Source organism: Theropithecus gelada, chromosome 16, assembly GCF_003255815.1.
Source record: "Theropithecus gelada isolate Dixy chromosome 16, Tgel_1.0, whole genome shotgun sequence".
In the NCBI taxonomy this organism is placed as follows: domain Eukaryota; kingdom Metazoa; phylum Chordata; class Mammalia; order Primates; family Cercopithecidae; genus Theropithecus; species Theropithecus gelada.
The window spans coordinates 37950252-37974139 of record NC_037684.1 but is presented as its reverse complement, the minus strand read 5'-3'; the positions used below and the strand labels follow the sequence as shown (position 1 = coordinate 37974139).

Below are 23888 nucleotides of genomic sequence, written 5' to 3'. Positions count from 1 at the left end.
GTAGTTAATACCAGGTAAGTTCTAAGCTCTAAGAACTCGTGGCCGGGCGCGGCGACTCACGCCTGTAATCCCAGTACTTTGGGAGGCCGGGGCGGTGTATCACGAGGTCAAGAGATCGAGACCGTCCTGGCCAACATGGTGAAACCCCGTCTCTACTAAAAATACAAAAAGTAGGCAGGCGTGGTGGCGTGCGCCTGTAGTCCCAGCTACTCGGCAGGCTGAGGCAGGAGAATCGCTTATAACCCGGGAGGCGGAGGTTGCAGTGGCGAGACAACGAACAAAAAAACTAGTAACAGAGTTAGTTCAGGATAGGATGTTGTAGTGCGGTAGTTAGGTGGGGGAAGTACATAATGTTGAAAACTGGGAATTTGCCTTTTTAAATCAACTTCTGCAGTTGGACGGGGATAGATGTGTCTGATGGCCCTCTAAAATGCAAATCGAGTGAATCTGCCCAGGGGGATACCCCTGGTTCTCCGAGCCTCAGTCACCCCACCTCACCCCCTCAGCCCTAGTCTCAAGGGCACTTGTTGCTGCTGGACTGCACGAAGAGGAAATTAAGAAGTGTAAAGAGCTGGGGAGAGCCGTGCAGCCCCGTGTGGGGAGAGTGAAGCTCTTGTCCCTCTCACCTGGGGCTCTTCCAGGTAACCCTCCCCACCTCCTCTCCCTAGCTCCAAGGGCGGTGGCCCCTTTAACAGACCTCACAAATCGCTCACCCATTTCCGCGGCCTCACCTCAGAGCGCGGTAGAACTGGATTGGTTGGGCCTGGCGTGCCGTTTGCTCCGCCCCCGCGCCCTCTGGTTGGCGGCGGTGGCCGCGAGCGCGGGGCGGGTCCGCCGGCGGGGCGGGGCGGCGTGCGCCCGGGGGCGGGCGGGCTGCAGGGCGGCAGGACCGCGGCCGGTGCCCCAGCCGAAGCCGGAGTCGCGGCGGCCGGGAGCACGGGCGCCGGCGCAGTACAATGAGGCAGCCAGCGGATCTGGGGTGAGCAGTCTCGGGGCCAGGCGGGGGCGGTGGAGGGAGCGCCCCGTGGAGAAGGCCCGGGCTGGGCGCGGATCGACCCCGCGGGCTTCAGAGTACCGGCCGGGTCCGGTGGCCCTTGGCGTGGCGGGGCTCGGCCCCCCACCCCGCTGTCACGGTCCGGGTATTGACGGGGACGCCCACCCGCGACGCTCCTGGGCGATCCCTTCCTTCGGGGCCCCGCCGGATGGCTCGGGCTCGACTCCGGCCGGAGGAGCTGCCGGCCCGGTTCCCTCAGCTTGCGGTCCCCGGCGCCGGGCAGGGAGGCACTGTCACGCGCAAACTAGAGGAAAACGGCTTGCAATTTTATGAATGGGGCCCCGGATTCCTGCCGCCCCCCTCACCTGCGACGCGAAATGCTTGGAAGTCGAGAACCGCAGTTACTTTTACTCGAATCTGTCAAAGGTTGTCTGCGCCCCGGTTGTTTTTCTCCAACTCCTGGAGAACGCGGGTGGCGGTGGGGTGGTTTGAGTGCTTTAGCAGGGAGGCGTCGGCGTGCCGAAATCCGGGGGATCGGAAGGTTAACAAGTGACATTGGGCTGAGGCCTAGCGCCAGGTGCCCTGCAGGGAGGCGGTGTGGCGGTGGACGCCGTAGCCGCTGGCTGCTGAGCACGGAAACCATACGGTGGGACCGGGGAAGGCGGGGAACGGCTAGCCACATTGCACCACACGCTGCCCAGAGCGCACGGCTGCCATGGGAGTTGGTGCAGGGGAGTCTTCCCCTTTTGAAAACGATTTTTGGAAAACTTAGCCCCACAGTGGGTTGATAGTTACTTAAACCATCGGTTGTTATGGTTACTGGGCATCAAATGTAAGGGCAAAGTCTGTTTCCACCCTCGCTCTGTCTCCAGAGCTATGAAGTACTTTGTCACTGTGTTTTACAGACACTGCCCAGGGAGCACAGCCTTTTTTAGAGCTGAGGGAAAATTGTGGGCTCCTTGAGGGCAGGGCTCGTGCCGTATTTACGTTTGAAGTGCCAGCGTCTTCACACCATCACCACTCTGCACATGTATTAAAAGGAATGAGTCTTTTACATGTTTTGAGGATTCTCAGAGGATTCAGAGGAGTCATTTCAGGAGCCAGGTATAAGCTGGAGAGGAAACAACGAGTGACTTTTATATGGAAAACAATAAGGAAAAATGGAGGGCAGGTTATCCTTGAACTCTGGAGTATGGGGAGTTTGAGGAGTCTAGGTTTGTGAGTTTTAGAGCTGGGTCACACAGAGACGCTTGTCTCATATTGGAAGAATGAAACTGCCATTTCTGTTAGCTTTTACCCAGACCATAAACAGTATTCTTTCAGAGACTCCCCAAACATGGTAGTTGGTCTAAAGTTATGGAAAACAAGCCTCCTGAGGTGATGTGGATAGAGTGGGATTTTGCCATAACATTTCTTCCTTTTTTTTCTGGGCCCCTTTGGGAGTGTGAAGGCTTGGAGGGAGAGGATGTGGAGGGCTCTGGGTGAACTGAACTTGCTTGCGTGTTTATCTCCAGTAAAAGGCACTGTGCCTGAGAGGAAGGAGATTAACAAATTGATTCACATCAGAAGATGGTGGTAATTGAGTCTACTGACAAGCAACCCAGGGGCTGGGATAGACGAGGAGGGAGGAAAAATTCAGGAGTTTGGTTTGGGCTGAGTGTTGGAGGTTTGAAGAGCGAGTTATGTCATCGTGTGAGAAGATTAGACACAGCATATACCAAACATAATGTTCATTACTGAGATTATGTTAGAGTGCTTCTGGAGAAGAAGCAGGAAAGATTAGACTTTTAGATAGAATAAATATGTAGCATGTTTTGGACAAAAAGCAGTTGCCTGGAGTCAGAAGAGAAATTATTTATTAATAATTTTGCTGTATGCCAGAAACTGCTAGCATTGTAGATATGATGGAGGGTGTTTTTGTTTTTTGTTTTTTTTTAAAGGAGGAAGAGTTTGTTTCTGTATGCCATATTAGTTGCCTTTCCTTCAAGTCAAAAGCTCCTGTTTTCTGGAAGGTTTTCTGAATCCCTTGAGGAAAGAGAGGGGAGAACTGCACAGTTTATTACTTAATATGAGAACAGAGCTACGGGGAAATTCTCCTCACTGTAGATTACTTTCAGTATCAAACTGAATCTTCAAAGACCAGTTTTCTGTGTCAGGTTCAATATAAAATTATATTAATCCTCACGTCTGTTGACTGGTATCTTTTGATGGAAAATTCCTGTTCTTTCTTTTTTTCCATTTATCAATTCATTCATTCAGAGTTAGGAAGTTCGTTAAACACACACTGTCTCTTGTCCTCTAGGTGTTTCGAGTTCATTTTCTTTGCCTGAATATCCCTCAGGGTCTGCTTTCTTCTGTCTGATCCTTATCTCCTAAAGGTCTCCTTGGGAATCACTGAGGTCACAGGGAATGATTATTCTTTGATTCTGTCCCAAGGCAGAAGACTAGTATAGAAAAGAGAGCATTGTTGAGTTCCTACTCAGCCGGGTACTGTTTTCTGCCCCTTGTGTATATATCCTCTCCAGTCCTAGAGCAGCCCTCTAAGGGAGGTGTGATAGCCTCATTTTACAGAAGAGGAAACCGAGGCTCAGAGCAAATCAGTAACTTGCCTAAGGTGACAAGCTGGTTAGGTGGTGGAGCAAGAATGTCAGTCTAGGACATTGATTCAAAAAACATGCTTTTTTGGGCCAGGCACAGTGGCTCACATCTTGTAATCCCAGTACTTCGGGAGGCCAAGGCAAGAGGATTACTTGAGGCCAGGAGTTTGAGACCACCCTAGATGACAGAGTGAGACCCTGTGTCCAAGCAAACAAAACATGCTTTTTCCATTGTACCACGTTGTTTTTCCCTGGAGAGAAATTACATTTTATTAGAGATGTCTCTTGCAGTGCCCTCTTCAGTGGACATGTTCAGAGTGGTCAGGTTCAGAGATAGTCAGAGAATTGCTGCACTAATGAGCTCCTGTGCTCCTGCTGGAGCCAGAGTTAGATGCCAGTGTCTGTCTCTCTGCCCACTGCAGTGTTGAGTAATTCAGGAGGCTGTTGGGAAATCTTTTACTGCCATGGAAAGGTGACTGGACTGACTGGGTCTGTATCCTTGTGCTCTGCTTACCAGCTCTGTGACCTTAAGGGTAAATTACTTTCTCTTTCTGTGTACCTCAGTTTCTTTGTCTGTAAAGTGGGAAAATATTCCCATTTCAACAATGCCAAGACAGTGTAATTTATGTAATCTTAATATTCCTGGGGAAAAAAAAGCATCTTGTAACGTATGGGGTCTTAGACTTGTAGTCGGCAGTGGCTTCCTTTTTTGGCACATAAAATAACAGTGTGTCTCATGGTCAATGTTCTCAGATGAACTAGGGGAGTATATTATGTATAGGTAGTTGTAAGAATTAAATGAGATCACTCATGTCCCTGGTTCTAGTGAGCACCCAATAACAGGTCATGCTGTCCACTGACAGGATGAAGGTTAACTGGGAAAAGCTGGGAAGCGTCTGGTAAGATTTGCCACTCAGTGCCCAGAATAATCCATGATTTGTGGATGGGGGAACATTTTCCAATTTGCCTAGAGCACTATCCTTTGGCTGACTCTTGTCCCTGTGAGAAGCATTAACTTTAGGAGCTAACGAGCCATGGACAGACAGCTCCCTTTGTCTTCCTATTCATTAAGGTCTTTGTCAACTTTAAATCCCAAGTTTAAAGTAAATATTGTTATAAGAAGACTGGAAGTCCATGCTGTTGTGAATATTCTTACATGTGAGTTTTAAAGCAACTCATAGGTTATATAAGATTTTGTGTTGCTCCTTTCCAAACTCCTTATAATGCTTAATTACACTGTGTGAAATGTCCATGAAGCACCATTAATGAGAGGGATGCTAGGAGGTCATAAAAGTTCAGAAGCCCTTGACTGGCATTGGTGGGGTGGAGAGAACACTGGATTTGGAGTTGGGAGGCTACAGTCCTGACAGTTTCACCTGTCATCCCCACTTCATCATCAGAGACATATTTCCCAGTATTTGCGTGGATTACCCAAAATTGCAGTGCGTAGTGAGGCAGGTTACCAACTGCATGTCACTTCACTAATTTGGACTTTTAAAAGTCTCTCTTCCAGGACAGGACGCAGTGGCTCACGCTTGTAATCCCAGCACTTTGGGAGGCCGAGGCAGGCGGATCACCTGAGGTCAGGAGTTCAAGACCAGCCTGGCCAACATGGTAAAAACCTGTCTCTATTAAAAATACAAAAATTAGCTGGGTGTGGTGGCATATGCCTGTAGTCCCAGCTACTTGGGAAGCTGAAGCAGGAGAATCGCTTGAACCCAGGAGGTGGAGTTGCAGTGAGCCGAGATCGCACCACTGCACTCCAGCCTGGGTGACAGAGCGAGACTCTGTCTCAAAAAAAAAAAAAAAGTCTCTCTTCAAAAAAGAAGAGTTGATTTCTTAGTGCCATCCCCCACTGCCAGCAGTCTCATAGATTATATGAGTTTATGAATCTAAGACTCTGAGAAATTAAATGATTGAAAGAAGATGATTGTATTCAGGACTTTTGAAGTCTCAGGTGTTTGTGATAGTGCTTTGAAAAACTAAAACAATAGGCAGGTGATAACAATATGAGTAACTATCATTTACGGGGAATTGTGTGCTAGGCACTGTTCTTACCTTGAAACCTTACACCACTCTATGAATAGTAGGTACTATTATGAATCTTATTTTAAGATGAGAAAACTGAGGCTCAGAAAGGTTAAATAACTTGTCCAAGATTACACAGCAAGGTCAAGGACTGGTAGCTGGGCCTAGGACGCTGACTTATGTTGCTCCCCAGTGGATGCCTGAAACCATTGATAGTACTGAACCCTATATACACCATGTTTTTTTCCTGTGCGTATATACCTATAATAAAGTTTAATTTATAAATTAGACCCAGTAAGAGATTAACAATAATAACTAATAAAATAGAACAGTTGGGCCGGGTGTGGTGGCTCACACCTGTAATCCCAGCACTTTGGGAGGCCAAGGTGGGTGGATTGCCTGAGCTCAGGAGTTCCAGACCAGCATGGGCAACACGGTGAAACCCCATCTCTACCAGCATACAAAAAATTAGCCAGGCAGGGCGGCGTGCACCTGTAGTTCCAGCTACTCAGGAGGCTGAGGCAGGAGAATCACTTGAACCTGGGAGGCGGAGGTTGCAGTGAGCCAAGATTGCGCCATTGCACTCCAGCCTGGGCGACAGAGCGGGACTCCATCTCAAAAAAAAAATAAAGGAAAGAACAGTTATAACAACCACATATTGTTCACAATTTTGGAGATAGAAGATTCGTCCTTAACATACATCTTAGCAACCTCAGTACAAGATTTTTTTCCTTTCCTAAGTTTTGAAGTTTGACCTTTTCACTTAAAGGAAGCACTTTATAGCTTCACTTTGGCATACCCAAATTGCCAGCATCATTAATCTTGTGCTTTGGGGCTATTAAGTAAAATAAGGGTTACTTGAACACAAGAGCTGTAATATCGTGACAGTTGATCTGATAACTGAGACAGCTAAAGGTGACTAATGAGTAGGTAGCACCTACAGTGTGGATCTGCTGGACAAAGGGAGGATTCGCATCCTGGGCAGGATGGGATTGGACAGTGAGAAATTTCATCACAGCTATTCCTGCACCCAGGATGGCATGCAGTTTAAAACTTATGAATTGTTGATTTCTGCAATTTTCCATTTGATATTTTCAGAACTTGGTTGGCTATGGGTGACTGAAACTGCAGATAAGTGGGGGAATACTTGTATTAGGAGAACTTTGTTAAATTTAAAGAATTAACTCTTACGGGAGTTGCAGAAGACTTAAGTCCTTGAAAGGAAAGGCTTTTCTTTGGTGAACAAAAGCCATATGCCAGGTCACTGTGAGCATAAATGGGACTATTGAGAGAAGAATCTAAACTTTCTGTGTGGAAGCTGGGAGAATGGGAAATGTGGGTGGGCTTTGAAACAACCAGGTAACCTTTGTCTGCTGGATTTGCCTGGAATATTGGTTCTAAGGGCTTTTCCGTAAGAAGATTATTGCGACAAACGCATTAAGTGCCTCCCCAGCTTATTCTAACAGTTGAAAGCGGCACTGGGCAAGAGGAGCTGGCTTCAATCATAAGCTTATTTAGGATTTGAGATTAAAACCCACCCGTTGGATTGCTCCTGCAGATAACCTTTCGGAATCCCAATATGCATTTTATAAGTTTCATTTCTCTTGCTGTTCAAAGCTGACATAAGCTGGCTTGTTTTCTTATTCAATTTTCAGTCCTTTCTTGGACCTAATGCTGTCTTTCAGGCTGTATCCTTATAGATGGTTATATTTATTATTTTAGGCTCGAAATAGAGAATTCAAAAATCTTTTTACTGAAGGGATTGACTGAACAATGATCATCATTCATCAAATATTTGAGCATCTACCAGGGCCAGTCATTGTGCATGGCATTGGAAATCTGATGGGGAGCAAAACAGATGTGGTTCCCTCCTGCACAAAGCGCATTATCTAGTCTAGACAACAAACAAGTCAGTAGACATATGCATCATATATATTGGATTGTAATATGTGTAAAATCTCCTTCCTCTGAAGGAAAAGAACAGGGCACCAAGAAAGAAAGAAAAAGAAGAAACCAGCAACTGGGGGTTTTGGGCAGAGCATTTCAAGAGAGGGAGCAACGTGGATGTCTGGCAGCTGTGAAGAGGGGCAGAGAGGGGAATACGGGAAGGGCAGGCTCAGAAGGTGCCAGGCTGCAGAGGACACGTCACAGGGCAGCATAGTGTAGCAGGGAGAGCAGGAGCTCGGGAACCAGACACTGCTCAAGGGGCCTCGGGAAGTTTCTTAACCTCTTTTGCCTCAGTTTCCCACCTCCAAAAAGCTATGAGGGTTGAATGAGCCTTGAAAGCCATACCTGGCATGTACAGAAAGGACTGTCGGTGGGGTTTGCTGACTCTCAGGGCCGTGGGGAACTTGACTTGGAGTGGATGAGCTCCTCTTCTTAGTCAGCATTTCCCATGATTCTATGTGTAGTGTAACCATAGGGCAGAAGGTAAAACTAAGACAGCTGAGGAGGTGTATCCATGGAGGCATTCTAAGGTAGCTTGTGTTGGGCTTTCTGTGGTGTGCTAAGCATTTGGTACCCATACCTGGAAGACTTGGCCCTACCTGTAGGCATCTCTGCAGTGGGTGCAGTGGTCAGTGTGGAGCAAGGTGGACCAGAAGCAGCTGTTCCTCTGCTCCTGCCTGCAGTTGTCTGCTTTAGTGTTTGGATGCGGGCAGGAGATCTTTAGCCTTTTTTCCTGATGAGAGGAGACAGATACTACTGGCCTTACAGCCAGGTGGTCAAACATGACAACTCGGAGTTGCTGTGTGCAAAACCTGCCTGAACTCCATCTCCAATGAGATTTGATGATGTTTCCCCATTCTAAGGAACAACCACACTTCAGGACCATACAAGGAGAAGACTTCATATAACAGGTCACTGGCTTGGGATAGTCAGTAAAGTGCTATGAACCCGGCCATGTTAAAGTTATAATTATCTTGTAAAGTATATGTGAGGCCTCATCAGATTTGTATATAATTGACTAAGTTTTTCAAAAAATCTTGGCCGGGCGCAGTGGCTCACGCCTGTAATCCCAGCACTTTAGGAGGCAGAGACGGGCGGATCACGAGGTCAGGAGATTGAGACCATCCTGGCTAACATGGTGAAACCCCGTCTCTACTAAAAATACAAAAAAACAAATTAGCTGGGCATGGTGGCGGGCGCCTGTAGTCCCAGCTACTGGGGAGGCTGAGGCAGGAGAATGGCCTGAACCCGGGAGGCGGAGCTTGCAGTGAGCCGAGATGGCGCCACTGCACTCCAGCCTGAGCGACAGAGCAAGACTCCGTCTCAAAAAAAAAAGAAAAATCTTTTACTCTGGAACATTTTTAAAAAAAATACACAAAAGTAAAGAATAATATAATGGATCTCAGGCATCTGTTACTCAATTTTGATAATTATCAACTTTTGCTAATCTTGTTCCAAGATAGTTCCACAATGAAGCATTGTTGGTGGATTTTCTGTCACAGTATAACTGTGTCTTTGGACTATAAAATCATTTGCTAGATATTCTAGAGAAAAAAATGCCTGTATACTGCATAATCATAGGACTGGTGTTAGGTAGTTGAAATTCAGAATCTGAAATGAACATTTAGTGGAAACCTCTTATAGACTTGTCTATGAGAAGTAGGCATATAAAATTAAGAGTGCTTTCAAGATGACCAGTTAGTCTATGTATTTACTAAATGGCGACTGTATTGGGCAGTGTGCAAGGTACATTAAAAAAAAGAAAAAAAGGCCAGGTGCTGTGGCTTATGCCTGTAATCCCAGCACTTTGGTAGACTGAAGTGGAGGATCACTTGAGGCCAGGAGTTTGAGACCAGCCTAGGCAACATAGTGAGACCCTGCCTCTACAAAAAAAAAAAAAAGAAAAAACAAAAGCCGGACACAGTGGCACACACCTATAGTCCTAGCTACTTGGCAGGCTGAGCTGGGAGGAGGATCGCTTGAGCCCGGGAATTCAAGGCTGTTGTGAGCCATGATGGCACCACTGCACCACAGCCTTGGTGACAGAGTGAGACTCTCTCTAGAAATCAAACAAACAAAAAAGGGCAGTCTTTGTCCACAGTGGCTTATAAAATTATGAGCCCATGATGAAGTCACAGATTATTTTCAAACATTCTTAGCAAATGAATTTTACACAAAGCCCAAACTGTGATACTGATTAAGAAGCAGTATTTTAGTGGCGTATGTTACTTTAAGTTCAATTTATAGTATTCACTTGTAGCATGAAACAGGACACAAGTTAATATGTTGAAGGTTTCTATATGTTGAATTTCGTTTTTATTTTTTAAAGGGGAAATTCAAATCAAACATGCAAACAACCCTGTAGCAGTGCCTCTGTGCACCATGGTACGTACAACAGACCATTAAACATTTGAAAGGTGGTTAGTGCAACTGAGAGCTGGAAGCTTTCATTTTAATTAAGCTGAAACCGAAACTTTAATTTTAATTTAAATAGTTCCGTGTGCCCATATTGGACAGTGTAGCTCCAGGGTTTATTAAACCACCATTCTCGGTCATGGGATAGAACCCAGCACAAACTAATCTGGGCTACAAATCAAAGGGCACAAGTCGCATGTAGGTTCCAAACTCAGTACATTTTACAGAAAAGGAGTTTGATTATGTAGTAGAAGGAAGAACTGCCTGGTGGGACTCGTGATCTTCCTTCAAGAGCAAGGCTCAAAGACCTGGGGAGTTTTGATTTGATGCTATGATGTCTCCTGGGGCTCAGAATATTATGAAATGAGGAGTGAATCTCTGAGTGAAAAGAACTCAAGCTGCTTGTTGCATTGCGGAATGTCTCTAAGAGGTAGAGAGGCGTCTGTTAAGTGGCTTGTATGAAGGTTTCAGAATGTAACTTGTATGAAGTTTCAGCTTTGGGAGTTGTGTTTGCTGCCAGGAGGGTTTAGAGGCCGCCTCTAGGCAACACCCAGGGGCTCAAAGAAGACAGATGCAGAGAGCATGAGCTGCTGGTCACCTCTCTATCCCCAGAGCATAGTAGATGCTTGATAAATGTGTTAAAAATGGATGACAGTTTCTGGAATAGATTTAGGAGTAAATAAGAGATGGGCTTGAACTTTTTCTAGAAATTCTGAAAAATAGGTGCTGAGGGAAGTGCAGTGCCAGTGAACTGCAGAGTTTGCTCAGCCTGTGCTTTCTGCCAGAGGTAACTGACATTTCTCCTCACTGCAAATGCAAGCTCGACCTTGCTCCACTCACCCTTATCCAGTCCTGCACCAAGTACTGCTGATTTTTATCTCATAAATGTCTCTTGGATGGTTCTTTTCTCTCAGGCTTCTCTGCCACTGTTCTAGTCTGGTCTAAACAACCATCTTTTTGCTTGGAATACTCTGGCAGCCCCTCACTGACCTGCCCTTATCTACTTCTACTCCTTTCTAATCTTGTCACCACCCGGCAGTCAGAGTGGTCTTTTAAAAATTCCTAACTTGGCTGGGCATGGTGGCTCATACCTGTAATCTCAACACTTGGGGAAGCTGAGGTGGGAGGATTGCCTGAGCCCAGGAGCTCAACACCAGCCTGGGCAACATAGTGAGACCCTGTCTACAAAAGAAAAAGAAAAGAAAAATTAACTGGGTGTGGTGGCCTGTGCCTGTAGTCCCAATTACTCAGGAGGCTAAGCTGGGAGGATTGTTCGAACCCAGGAGGTTGAGGCCGCTGTGATCTGTGATCACACCACTGCATCCAGCTTGGTTGACAGAGACCCTGTCTCAAATAAATAACAAATAGTTCTAACATGATCCTATCACATCCTTGCTCAGATTCTCTGAAGGTTTCTTTGTTGCTTGTGGGATAAAATCTACATTCTGAACATGTTTAGGTGCTGTGTGATCTAGCCCCTCCTGCCTTCTCCAGCCTGGGCCTCTCTCTCTCTCCCGGTTTATTGTATTCCAGGCACACTGGCCACTTTTCTCTTCCCAGTTGGAAGGGAGCTAGACTTTTTAGGAGCTGAACCCTCTGCAGGAAACAGCTCTACTCCCCACCTCACCCCCACCCCCATTTTCTCTCTTCCTTTGTGGCACTCATCACAGTTTGTTACTACATACTCTGTGGTAGATACCTGCTTTTCCCCTTCTTCCAGGAAGGCAGGGACCTTGTTGGTTTTGCTCCGCATTATCTACCCAGTACCTAGCTTCGTATCTGACCCACTAGACATGCTGCTTAAATATTTTCGGGGTGAATGAATGAAAGAGTGCAAACCACATTAGAAAACAAGGGAAACTCAACCTGAGGAATTCTTTTGAAAACTGGGTTATATGGCTAAGCACAGTGGGTCATGCCTGTAATCTCAGCACTTTGGGAGGCTAGGATGGGAGGATCACTTGAGCCCAGGATTCAAGACCAGCCTGGGCAACATAGGGAGACCTCCCCATCTTTAAATTATTTACAAAAAAATTTAAAAATTAGGCATGGTGGAGTGCAGCTGTAGTCCTACTCAGGGTGCTGAGGTGGGAGGATTGCTTGAGTCTGGGAGGTCCAGGCTGCAGTGAGCCATCATTGTACCACTGCACTCCAGCCTGGGTGACACCTCAGAAACAGACGAAAACACCTTGGGCTTATTGGAGAGGTTAAGTAGTTTTTAGAGAATAACCCAGGAAGGGAAATGCGGGGGAAAGAGTCCACAGGGATCTATCATAAAAACGGTACTGAGGGTTTAGAGCATCCTACAAAAACATGTTCTGAGAAAGCATATTCCATGCCCTTGTCCCAGACTTGAAAGGCATTTGCCCATCATGTTGCAAGGATGGGATTTGAGGCTGACCCTCTTGTCTGGATGGGTTTTCTGCTCCCAGCCTCAGGAGGCACTGACATGAGGCTCCATTTTGAGACCTTAAGGTTGGAGTCTTCCATATACAGCCCACAGCTAGGGGTGCAGCAGTCTTCCTGTCTTCCTGGAGGGTAGGGGTTCTGCCCTGCTCGTATTTGCACCTTTCTCCTCCCTCTGACCTCCTTCACTGCCATCGGCAAGCTAGAGTACTTTGCCTGTGGAGGGTGTTTGCCAAGTGTTTCTGAGTAGGCCCCAGTACTACCTGGTGGACACTAAAAAGGGCTCTAGGCAGTAATAAGAGGGAATTCTGGTTGTGCCTTGCGCAGGGGAGGCTTCCTGCTGCTGCTAGATTCCCTGTTGGAAAGAAGCTGGACAGCTGTGTTTAGACCTGACCCTGCAGATGGGGAGACTTCCCTCTTCTCTCTCTTCCTGAGGGCTGCTTCCAGATGAGTGGGGGAGCCTGCCAGTGCCCATCAGGTGCACCTGACATGTCATAAGGAAAAAGGAGAAACCTAGGTCTTCCCCGGGAACTTTGAAGTTATGAATAGGAAATTGAAGGACTTGATGCCGAGATAATGTTCTTTTGGAAGGAAGGGACTGGTTCCCCAGACCAGCACCACCGGTAACCAGAGAGATGTTTTGTGAAGACTAAAGCGATGTGTTTTCTGGGAGACTGCAAGTTAAGAAGGCTTTAAGCTTTATATTAATTAGAAATTTGTATTAATGTATAGTAATTAGAGAAAAGTCTACAGGAAAATCACAGAATCGGATAATGAGGAGACCTATGTGACTTAGTAGCATTCTAGGTACCAAAGTGGTGCCTTGGAGCTCTCGAGTGGAAACTAGCACCAAAGCTGATTGGGAACACCATTAAGGAGGGGGCTCCGGTATCTGTAAGCTCATGCCTGAACGTGAGCAGCTCATGCCCCCATGTGCTGGAAACCTTAACAGCACAGGCAGGCAAATACGATCTGATGGTTGTTAGGATTGGAGTTAGCAAAGTACTATGGGGTACACCTAGCCCCAAAAGAAAATCCTGTAAGTGATTTACTCTGTGTGCCCTGATCATGGAAACCTGGTGGAAAGCATTTCCTTTTATGATGGAAAGGGGAAAGCTGGGCCTGGTGGCTCACGTCTGTAATCCCAACACTTTGGGAGGCTGAGGCAGGTGGATCCCTTGAGTTCAGGAGTTCAAGACCAGCCTGGGAAACATGGTGAAACCCTGTCTCTACAAAATAAAAAACAAAAACAAAAATTAGTGGGGCATGGTGACGTGCACCTGTGGTCCCTGCTACTTAGGAGGCTGAGGCGGGAGGATCGCTTGAGCCTGGGAGGCAGAGGTTGCAGTGAGCCGAGATGGTGCCACTGCATTCTATCTAGCCCAGGCAACAGAGCAAGACCCTGCCAAAAAAAAAAAAAAAATAGTGAGAGGGGAGCAAGTTATGTTGTTGTAGGATGCTGCTTGCCAGACCGAAACGACAGTGTTATTTTCCATAGACAGATTTTAAAGTAGGCCTCCGGCAAGTGTAGTAGACCGTGCAGATGTTTGTATAAGGTGGAAGTCTATTACAAGTGGACTATGCGGTAAACTCTAACCCTACCTTGCTGATAATTTTACATCTGAGAGCAGGTAGAGGGAAGTGTGTGTGTTGGACTTAATGATGACAAATGAGGAAAAGCCATCCAGAGGGCAAGGGACCTTGTGACTGAGGCAGGGAAGTAAGCACAGAGCTCTTGTTCAGGCAGGCCGGCTGGCACCTGCTCACTAAAGTTGCTCACTAACGGCTGAGCATTTCCTACCTGCTATTAATGTTTCCTTAAATGCTTCCACTTAACCTGGAGCAGGAGCCATCTTGGTATCCTCAGTGCCTGGATGGGTGTTAGAAGTGACTGCTTGACGGTTAGTCCCTGATAGTGGCTGATCTGATGTGGCCATCCCAGTTTCCCATCCCCCTCACCTACAGTTAGGAGCAGAAACTGCTGTAGGAAGCCTGGCAGGAGCTGCCCTCAGGGATTGAGCCTCTTTGCCCGGCTAAGTTCAGGGGCAAGATTGAAATGGAGAATAAGTCAGTAGCTGAAAACCCGTGGGAAAGGAATTGCTTTTGTTTTAATTTCCCAGGGTAGGCTAATGTCTGTGGGGATACAGTGAGTGGTATTCGATCCTGATGGAGTAGGTTAATAGTGAAGCAGGAACATTAATTTTTTTTTTAAGGCTAAAACTCCCAGCAGAAATGGCTATTGATCATGCTCTGAGCCAGAAACCAAACTCATTTGGTCAGCCTAGCTTTCGTCTTAAGGCTGGCCGTGATGGAGAGTGGTATTCAGAGGAGGCCTAATAGCCTGAAGTGAATTTTATTTCAGGAGGCCCTAAAATCTTAGGGAAGGGAAAAAACACATCCTGAGTTTAGTTTTCGAGTTAGGTGATAGAGTTCTTTTGGCAGCAAATGTAGCAAGTGCAGGGCCCAGAATTTTCTGGGGTGGATGGTTAAGAAGTCCTTCCAGAAGTCTGTATGATTTTTTTTATGCCAAAGTGTTAATCTCAAAAAATAAAATTGAAAACAAATTTTTTATATATATATATATATATATATATTTGTTGACCCACAGCTCCGAAGAAGCCTTCCAGAAATTTCTAATTTCACTATTTCTAAAACCTAGCTTATTATGGTCTGTAAGAATTTTAGCCATTTTGTGAGCTCTGCCACAGAACTGAACCATTAGCCTCCGTTTTCCCTCTCAGAACTGCCTTCCAGCTCCTCCTGAGCTCCTTCCCACAGTGCTCCAGTGAAGTGTCCTAGCCTCTCACCCTACACACTGCTGAGTAAGCACAGAGCAGGCTGTACTGTCGATTGGTTAATGTTGAGTGAGATGGGTGCTTTATTCAAGCTAAGGAAAAAAGGAATTTTTTTAAAGGATGTTTTTCTGTTTTAGGAGCTGGTTTATACCAGTGCTTAAGTCGGTATTTAAAGTTGGAATGAGAGATTTTGGTTTCCTGTTCTTACAGCAGTAAACAGTAGGTAAGGGGGCAGGTGCCTGGGGTCAGCCCTTTAGATTTTTTCTTTTTTCTTTTTTCTTTTTTTTATTCGAGACAGAGTCTTGTTCTGTTGCCCAGTCTCAAGTGCAGTGGCGCGACGTCATCTGACTGCAACCTCTACCTCCCAGGTTCAAGTGATCCTCCTTCCTCAGCCTCCCAAGTAGCTGGGATTACAGGCATGCGCCACCATGCCCGGTTAATTTTTGTATTTTTAGTAGAGATGGGGTTTCACCATGTTGGCCAGGCTCATCTCGAACTCCTGATCTCTAGCAATCCACCCTCTTTGGCCTCCTAAAGTGCTGGGATTACAGGGTTCGGCCCCGCCCGGCCAACCCTTTAGTTCTTATTTCTGTCTGTCAATGTGGGTACACAGGGGCATCTTTTCTTTTTTTTTTTTTTTTTTTTTTTTTGAGACGGAGTCTCGCTGTGCTCCCAGGCTGGAGTGCAGTGGCGTGATCTCGGCTCACTGCAAGCTCCGCCTCCCAGGTTCACGCCATTCTCCCGCCTCAGCCTCCCGTGTAGCTGAGACTACAGGCGCCCGCCACCACACCCGGCTAGTTTTTTGTATTTTTTTAGTAGAGACGGGGTTTCACCATGTTAGCCAGGATAGTCTCGATCTCCTGACCTCGTGATCCACCCGCCTCGGCCTCCCAAAGTGCTGGGATTACAGGCTTGAGCCACCGCGCCCGGCCTGGGGGCATCTTTTCAAGTGTGATGCTATTGCTAAGAGAGGGAGGGTCCCTGACAGACAAGCAGGAAGCCTAGAATTTGGCGTGGCAACCCTCATCTAACCACTGGGATGAGTTCAAGCCAAATTCTTTGAGGCCTGATAAAGGGCTTATAAAATAGGCTATACCTGCATTTAGTTAATATGGACTGGTTATCCAGTGATCCCTTCAGCATTCAGCAGATGACACTGCTTAGAAGGCAGTGGCTATGCTTGGGGACTGTCAGTGGGCAGTTCCAGACACTGGTGAGAGTCAGCCTCCTGTGAATCTTTAAAATGAGGTCGTTACCCATCTTGTGTTTCCTTTTAGGGAAGGTCTTTAAAGAATCTTAAAGCAAGTATTTTAACTCTTTAAGTAGCATTAAGCATGGGAAATTCTTATAAAATAGATTATTTTCTCCCAAATTAATAGCTCATAAATTAGTGTACCAATTTTTCTTTTCTCTCTTTCTCTGTTGTTCTTTATTTCTAATTCTTTCTCTCACTAACATAAAGCACTTAGGTATGTTTTGCAATTATAATTTGTTTTTCTTTTTCTTTTTTTTTTTTTTTTTTGAGATAGTGCCCAGGCTAGAGTGCAGTGGCGTGATCTCGGCTCACTACAAGCTCCGCCTCCCGGGTTCCTGCCATTCTCCTGCCTCAGCCTCCCCAGTAGCTGAGACTACAGGCGCCGCCACCACGTCCGGCTAATTTTTTGTATTTTTAGTAGAGACGGGGTTTCACTGTGTTAGCCAGGATGGTCTCGATCTCCTGACCTTGTGATCCGTCCGCCTTGGCCTCCCAAAGTGCTGGGATTACAGGCGTGAGCCACCGTGCCCGGCCAATTTGTTTTTCAATAGATTGGTTATTTATTGTCTAGAAAGTAACCAGCTGTTTTCCCACTACAGTCTTGGTTCCAGGAGTAAAATTGCTGGCAGAGCTTTGGGAGGCACCAGAAGGCTGTCCTCTTCCTAGAGTGAGACTTCACGTGCTATCTTTGTCTTGCCCAAATGCCCTAGGACCATGCACTCACCATCCAAAGGGGTGTAGATTAAAACCCTACTCCTCCTATTCAAAACAGTGTAATGAATTCTGTACGTCTGGGTTTTTTAATCTTGGGGAGGGGGAAGAGAAATATCTGTGTCTCCTTGAAAATCGAGTGCAGAACTCTTGTGGATATTTGCGTATGTATATTTGTGTGGTGGGGAGGGATCTTTGATGTTCATCAGGCTTTCAAAAAGCCCTCAACTGAGAAAGGTTAAGGAGGAACTTCAGGTCTAAATCTCTCATACCTCTCATCTAAAAAGCTCTAAAGCCAACTTTTTAGAACGGAGAGACCAGTTCACAGTAGAAGAACCTGGAGCACAGACAACACCGGTGAGTGAACTGCAGGCTCCCTGCGCGGGGGTCCATGTGCAAGTCTGGCCGCCTCCTCACTGCTCAAATCAGATCATCCCTGGAGCCCCGAGATTCTCTTTCCTCACTGCTAGCCCCTCTCCCCTCAAATCCTAGGAGACCTTTGAGGGCGAGAATTGGAGATACATGTCCTCCTAGCCAGGTATCCTGTGCCAGGATATTTTATCCTTCAGTTCTCTTAGTCAATTTGTTCTGACCAGTACCCTACTGAGTTTTCACAGGGAGTCTCTTTTTTGCCTTTTTTATTCCTCTTCTTCCTCCTCTGCCTTCTTCTTTCTTTCTTTCTTTCTTTCTTTCTTTCTTTCTTTCTTTCTTTCTTTCTTTCTTTCTTTCTTTCTTTTCTTTTCTTTCCTTTTTTTTTTTTTTTTGAGACAGAGTCTCGCTCTGTCGCCCAGGCTAGAGTACAATGGCCTGATCTCAGCTCACTGCAACCTCCACCTCCTCGGTTTAAGCAATTCTCCTGCCTCAGCCTCCCGAGTAGCTGGCGCCTGCCACCACGTCCAGCTGATTTTTGTAATTTTAGTAGAGATGGGGTTTCATCATATTGGTCAGGCTGGTCTCGAACTCCTGACCTCAGGTGATCTCCCCGCCTCGGCCTCCCAAAGTGCTGGGCTTACAGAATTACAGGCATGAGCCACCACGCCCAGCTGCCGCCTTCTTTCTTTTTCTGTATTCTGAATAGTCTGTTCCCTGTCATCAGCTTTTCTGTTAGGTCTCATGATTCTTATCTGCAGCAAGAAAAGGGGGTCCCTGAGGTAGACAGAGCACCAGGAGGCTGGTCCTCCCAGTACTGTGACTCTGGAAGGTGGAACCTGCCCTTCCCTGGAAGGCGGAACCTGCCCTTCCCTGGAAGGCCTTAGGGCCTCAGCTCGCCCATTTTAGCCCAGAAGTCCAGCCTTCTCCTCGTGCAACCTCCAGCTGGCCGAAAACACACATCTGCTGTTGGCAGTTACTGACTCCTTCCTTTCCTCACGAACCTCATGCGTGTCTTGTGATGGTGGGCTCTGCTCATGAAAGTATGATTGTTTTATATACCTTTTTTTAAAGACAGAAGTTACTGCTTTCAGAAAGCATTCTTCCAGGGGGCGGCCCAATATTTAAGACAATGCTGGTAGGCCGGACGTGGTGGCTCATACCTGTAATCCCAGCACTTTGGGAGCCGAGGTGGGCAGATCACGAGGTCAGGAGTTCGATACCTGACTGGCCAATATGGTGAAACCCCATCTCTACTAAAAAATGCAAAAATTAGCCAGCTGTGGTGGCGCACACCTGTAATCCCAGCTATTCAGGAGGCTGAGGCAGGAGAATTGCTGGAGCCTGGGAGGCAGATGTTGCAGTGAGCCAAGATCATGCCTCTGCACTCCAGCCTAGGAGACAGAGCAAGACTCCGTCAAAAAAAAAAACAGGACAACGCTGGTGACAAATATGCATGATTGCAGCAGATCCCTGTTAGCAGAAATTTAAATTAGAGTCAAGAATGGTCATCTTCTGCCTTTGGCCATTTAAGCTTCTTCCTTTCTCTGAATTTCAGCCTCTAGTGCTCAGGAGGAGGTCAGGGATCTGGCTCTTAAAGGGTGTTGGAGGAAGGCCTCCTTTCCGTATTGCTTCTGAGAACTCCTTAGACCATTGGCAGCACACATCTTCACATGAAGGTGGGCTTTTGATCTGGGAGACTCTGCTTAAGAAACCGGATCTCTTTATTGATAGAGCTGTCTCATGAGCAAGTAATGCAAGCTGTTGGTAATTACAGAAAACCTACTGTGGAATTTCATCTAAAATTAATGAAGAGTCAGCACTGTGGATTTTAAATACAGAGGCGGTGATGGCTTTAGCTCTCAGCTGTCTGCGGGCTTTCCTTTGCTGTCTGTTGTGCCTGGGGGCTCCCTTCCCTCTTGTCCGGTTGGTTTGTCTTCCTATGACACGGACCCATTTTAATGGAGCACCACCAAAATATGCAGTATATTCCAAAGTCAAAGGTTTAGGATCAGAAAAGTGAAAAAGGTTCATTGTATTAAAAAGAAAACAATAAAATATGTGGAGAACAAAAACTGGGCAGTGAAATCTAGCTAGATGACCATAATATAATATGTCTGCTTTTCTTGACTTTATTATTATTATCTTTAAAGGAGCATTGTTCAATCCTCGATTTTGTATCTATGGCAGCGGGCGAAGGTCTCTAGATGAGCATGCACATACACGATGATAAATGGTTAAGGAATTTTGAGGCTAAAATCTTTACTGCTTAGATGTCATGTACTTTATAGGCATAGCTTTTCTTGATTTAATAGGAAGGATCTCTGCTCTATATGTGCTTTTATGTGACTTGAAAAGGAACTAACTATTTCATTTAAGTAGATTTCAATTAGGATAATGGGTTTGAGACATTTTGCAATGATACATTTTCTAGACTCGTAAGATGAAATTGTCAAATTATAGCAAATAGAGTTAGATATTACTTTGCAGCTTTCTCAGCAGATTGTAATTTCTCCTTCCATACATGTAGTCATTATAAAAATAATAGTGTAAGGGTACCTTTTATAAAACTGATTATTTTCCAAATAGACTGGTACCTTTTGGTTTAGAAAAAAATGATGGAAGAAGATTGTAGTTTAGGACAGCAAGCAGAAAGCAGTCATTTTTCAGCCTTTCATTTTATTTTACCTTTGGCCACATTTTTTAAGAAAGGCCCAAAATTGCCATATGTCTGAAAGAATATTGGTAATGGGGTAGAGTTGTAATGAAAGTGAGATTTTTAGAGTAACAAGGTCACTTTCTTCTGTGGCTTGTAGAAACAGATATGTGATCACAACAGGTCCAGCAGGCAGGGTTGTGGGGAGTAGAGAGTTCATATAATTTAGATCATGCTTAAATTTCCATATTTGAAAAAGCACTCAGAGAACAGGATTTTGTCAAAAGAAAAAAATAATTTTTTTAAACGGGAGGGGGAAATGTGCGTGTTATTCTTACAAGATGTTGAAAAATGTTTAAATAGCTGCGATACAGTTTGTTGAGGGGGCAGGGGACAGTGGGAACAGTGACTAAAGGGTTACGTTTTAATGCAGAAATGCCCAGTTGAAGAAAAAAGCTTGCCTGGGAGGAAAGTTTCTGTGGAGATGTGCCCTGCATTTTGAGTGATGTACTGAAGCATCAAAGACTCAGCATTAATTTTGATCTTTCTTGGGAAACTGGAGAAAATAATGCATTTCTGAGAAAAAATAGTAGCTTATGAAATGTCAAAGCCTGCTCTGGACAATGTCAACATCCATGAGTGCGAGGCAAATTCAAGAATCCAAACCCTAAGTGAAGACCTTACTGACTTGCTGTCTAGATGTCAGGGGCTGTTTGAGCCATGAGGCCCAGCAGGTTGTTAGGCATTCCAGGGATATGAGAGGTCCACACCCACACGATTGTGTGTTAGTTCTCAGGCTTCCTAGGATTTTTCTTGGGAAAAGGTTTTTGACCCCAAGTAGCTCCCAGCTTGACAGAATTCTTTAGAGGCAGCTCAGAAAAACTTTGGTTTCCCAAAATAATCCAAAGGCTAAAGTTCTGCCACCCTTTAAAAGAGTAGTGTTTTGGCTGGGTGCAGTGGCTCATGCTTGTAATTGCAGCATTTTGGGAAGCTGAGGTGGGCAGATCACGAGGTTCAGGAGTTCGAGACCAGCCTGGCCAACATAGTGAGACCCCATCTCTATTAAAATACAAAAATTAGCCGAGCATGGTGGCACACGCCTGTAGTCCCAGCTACTTGGGAGGCTGAGGCAGGAGAATCGCTTGAACCCGGGAGATGGAGGTTGTGGTGAGCCAAGATCCCACCATTGCACTCCAGCCTGGGCAACAGAGTGAGATTTCATCTCAAAAAAAAAAAAAAGAGTGGTGTTTTCTTTTGGGACATACTCGCCATTAGGACTCTTAACACTATGAACTCTCTCCGCAGAAATCCACACATGTACACACAGACCGAAACTTGCATGCATGCATATGTTAAGAACCCTTCATTTAAAGTAAGATGCAAAGTTTTGAAGAGAAAGTTTGCTGCTGTTACAGACACCATTTTCCCTTGAGTGTTAAAGCGTTCGTCTGGGAATGTCCTTTGTTGGTTGTTCCTCAGTAAGATTAGCAGAATGGGAACCTGCCAGCCAGGCCTCATTTTGAAACTCATACAGCCTAACAGTAGTGCTTCCAAAAGATGCACCTTCCCACTCACGTCAGAAACTGAGGCCCAGTGTTTTCCCCAAGGGTCTTTTTGAAGAAAACATTTTTGTCTAATAGCAGTTTTATTATTTTTATTGTTGAAAAAGCAGTACCAACTCTGTATTCATTTCCCTGGTTATTCATATGCTTTTTTCCCCTGAGAGTCAAAAGACTGGTTTAACCTTTGACCTTGTGGGTTTTTATAGCTTGAAATTAAGTTTTTAGAGAAATTGCTTTATATTTAAAAAAATTTTTGGCCAGGCGTGGTGACTCACGCCTATAATCCAGCACTTTGGGAGGCTGAGGCAGGCAGATCACAAGGTCAGGAGTTCGAGACCAGCCTGGCCAATATGGTGAAATCCCGTCTCTACTAAAAATACAAAAATTAGCTGGGCGTGGTGGCGTGTGCCTGTAGTCCCGGCTACTCAGGAGGCTGAGGCAGAAGAATCGCTTGAACCCAGAGGGCAGAGGTTGCAGTGAGCTGAGATCGTGCCACTGCACTCCAGCCTGGGTGACAGAGCAAGACTCTGTCTCAAAAAAAAAAAAAAAAATTTGGAGATGGGATCTTGCTATGTTGCCCAGGCTAGTCTCAAACTCCTGGCCTCAAGTGATCCTCCCACCTTGGCTTCCCAACGTGTTGGGATTATAGGTATGAGCCAACGCACCTGGCCAAATTGTTTTTTACATTAGTTATGAAGGAGGCATTGCATGCTTGTATTATGTGTCACACAATTTGAGAATACATGTTTTGAGAATACATGTTTTTAACAAAGTACTTTATGAAAACTGCATATGTTTGATGTGTCCTGCTTTTAAGTCCTTTGCTGTACTTTCCCACAGGCTAGAAGGAGGATGATTCTGGTTCAGAGGCAGGCCCTGGCACCACAGGTCTGAAACTGCAGTCCTCTTGGTGGCAACAGCCCTTTGATTTCTACTTCCAAACCCCTGGTAGATTGCATCCTGCAGAGGAGCCTTTATTTGTATGACCAAGATATGAGAAGTTACCACCACCCAGAAGTAGTATTCCTCCCTTTTCTGGAAGGATCCTTTTCTTTGATACAGCAACTGGATTGGATTTTCCCTTTCCTAAAATAAACGTATATTCCCAGCAGAAACAACGTCATACAAAGTGGTTCTATGGAAGAGAGAGTTACCATGTTACAGTCCTCAGTTAGAAAGGCTTTTGTTCCTGGAAAGGATACCATTGAGTAGTGACATCTGAGTTTTAAGTTAGATTTCACTTTCTCATAGCAACAGTGATGTAATGTTACATTATGGAAGCTAAAATCTGATGCTCAACTTGTAAAATATACTCAACTATAAATATTCCTCTTCTGAACTATATAGAATTTTCTAAAAAGGACACAAACAGGTTACTTAGGTATTATGTGCAGTGTTCATTCATTCATTCAACTAATAAATATTTCAGTGCCAGCATTGGGACATAGCAGTGAATAAACCTAACTTTCTGCCACGTACAGCATATTTTCTTATGGGGCAACAAGTAACAGGTAGGCAATGTCAGGCAGTACTATTCTCAAAAATAAAGAGAGGGCCAGGTTCAGTGGCTTACACCTGTAATCCCAGCTCTTTGGGAGGCTGAGGCAGGAAGATTGCATGAGCTGAGGAGTTTGAGACCAGTTTGGGCAACAGTGAGACCCTGTCTCTATTTTAAAAATTTAAAAACTAACTGGGTGTAGTGGTGTGTGCCTGTAGTCCTAGTTACTCAGAAGGCTAAGTAGGAGGATCGCTTGAGCCCAGGAGTTTGAGGCTGCAGCGAGCTATGATTGCACCAGTGCACTCCAGCCTGGGTGATAGAGTGAGATCCTGCTTTTAAAAAATAATAATAATTTTAAAAAGATAATAAGGGGATGGGGAGGCCCCACTTTTAGGATGAGGTAGTCAGGAAGGTCTTTCTGAGGATGTGACACTTGAGCTGAGACCTGCTGTTATTTTTTTTTTTTTTTTTGAGACTGAGTCTGGCTCTGTCGCCCAGGCTGGAGTGCGGTGGCCGGATCTCAGCTCACTGCAAGCTCCGCCTCCCGGGTTCACGCCATTCTCCTGCCTCAGCCTCCCGAGTAGCTGGGACCACAGGCGCCCGCCACTTCGCCCGGCTAGTTTTTTGTATTTTTTTTTTTTTTTTTTTTTTTTTT

General features: G+C 45.6%; 1 protein-coding gene across 1 annotated transcript in view; it reads left to right on the top strand.

The window, feature by feature from the left end:
• Positions 1–822: 822 nt before the first annotated feature.
• TEX2 (testis expressed 2) overlaps positions 823–23888 on the top strand; it is a 118758-nt gene continuing 95692 nt past the window's right edge. The window contains exon 1 of the mRNA XM_025361527.1: positions 823–979. The gene's annotated coding sequence lies outside the window, so the exon portion shown is untranslated. The remainder of the gene's footprint in view (positions 980–23888) is intronic.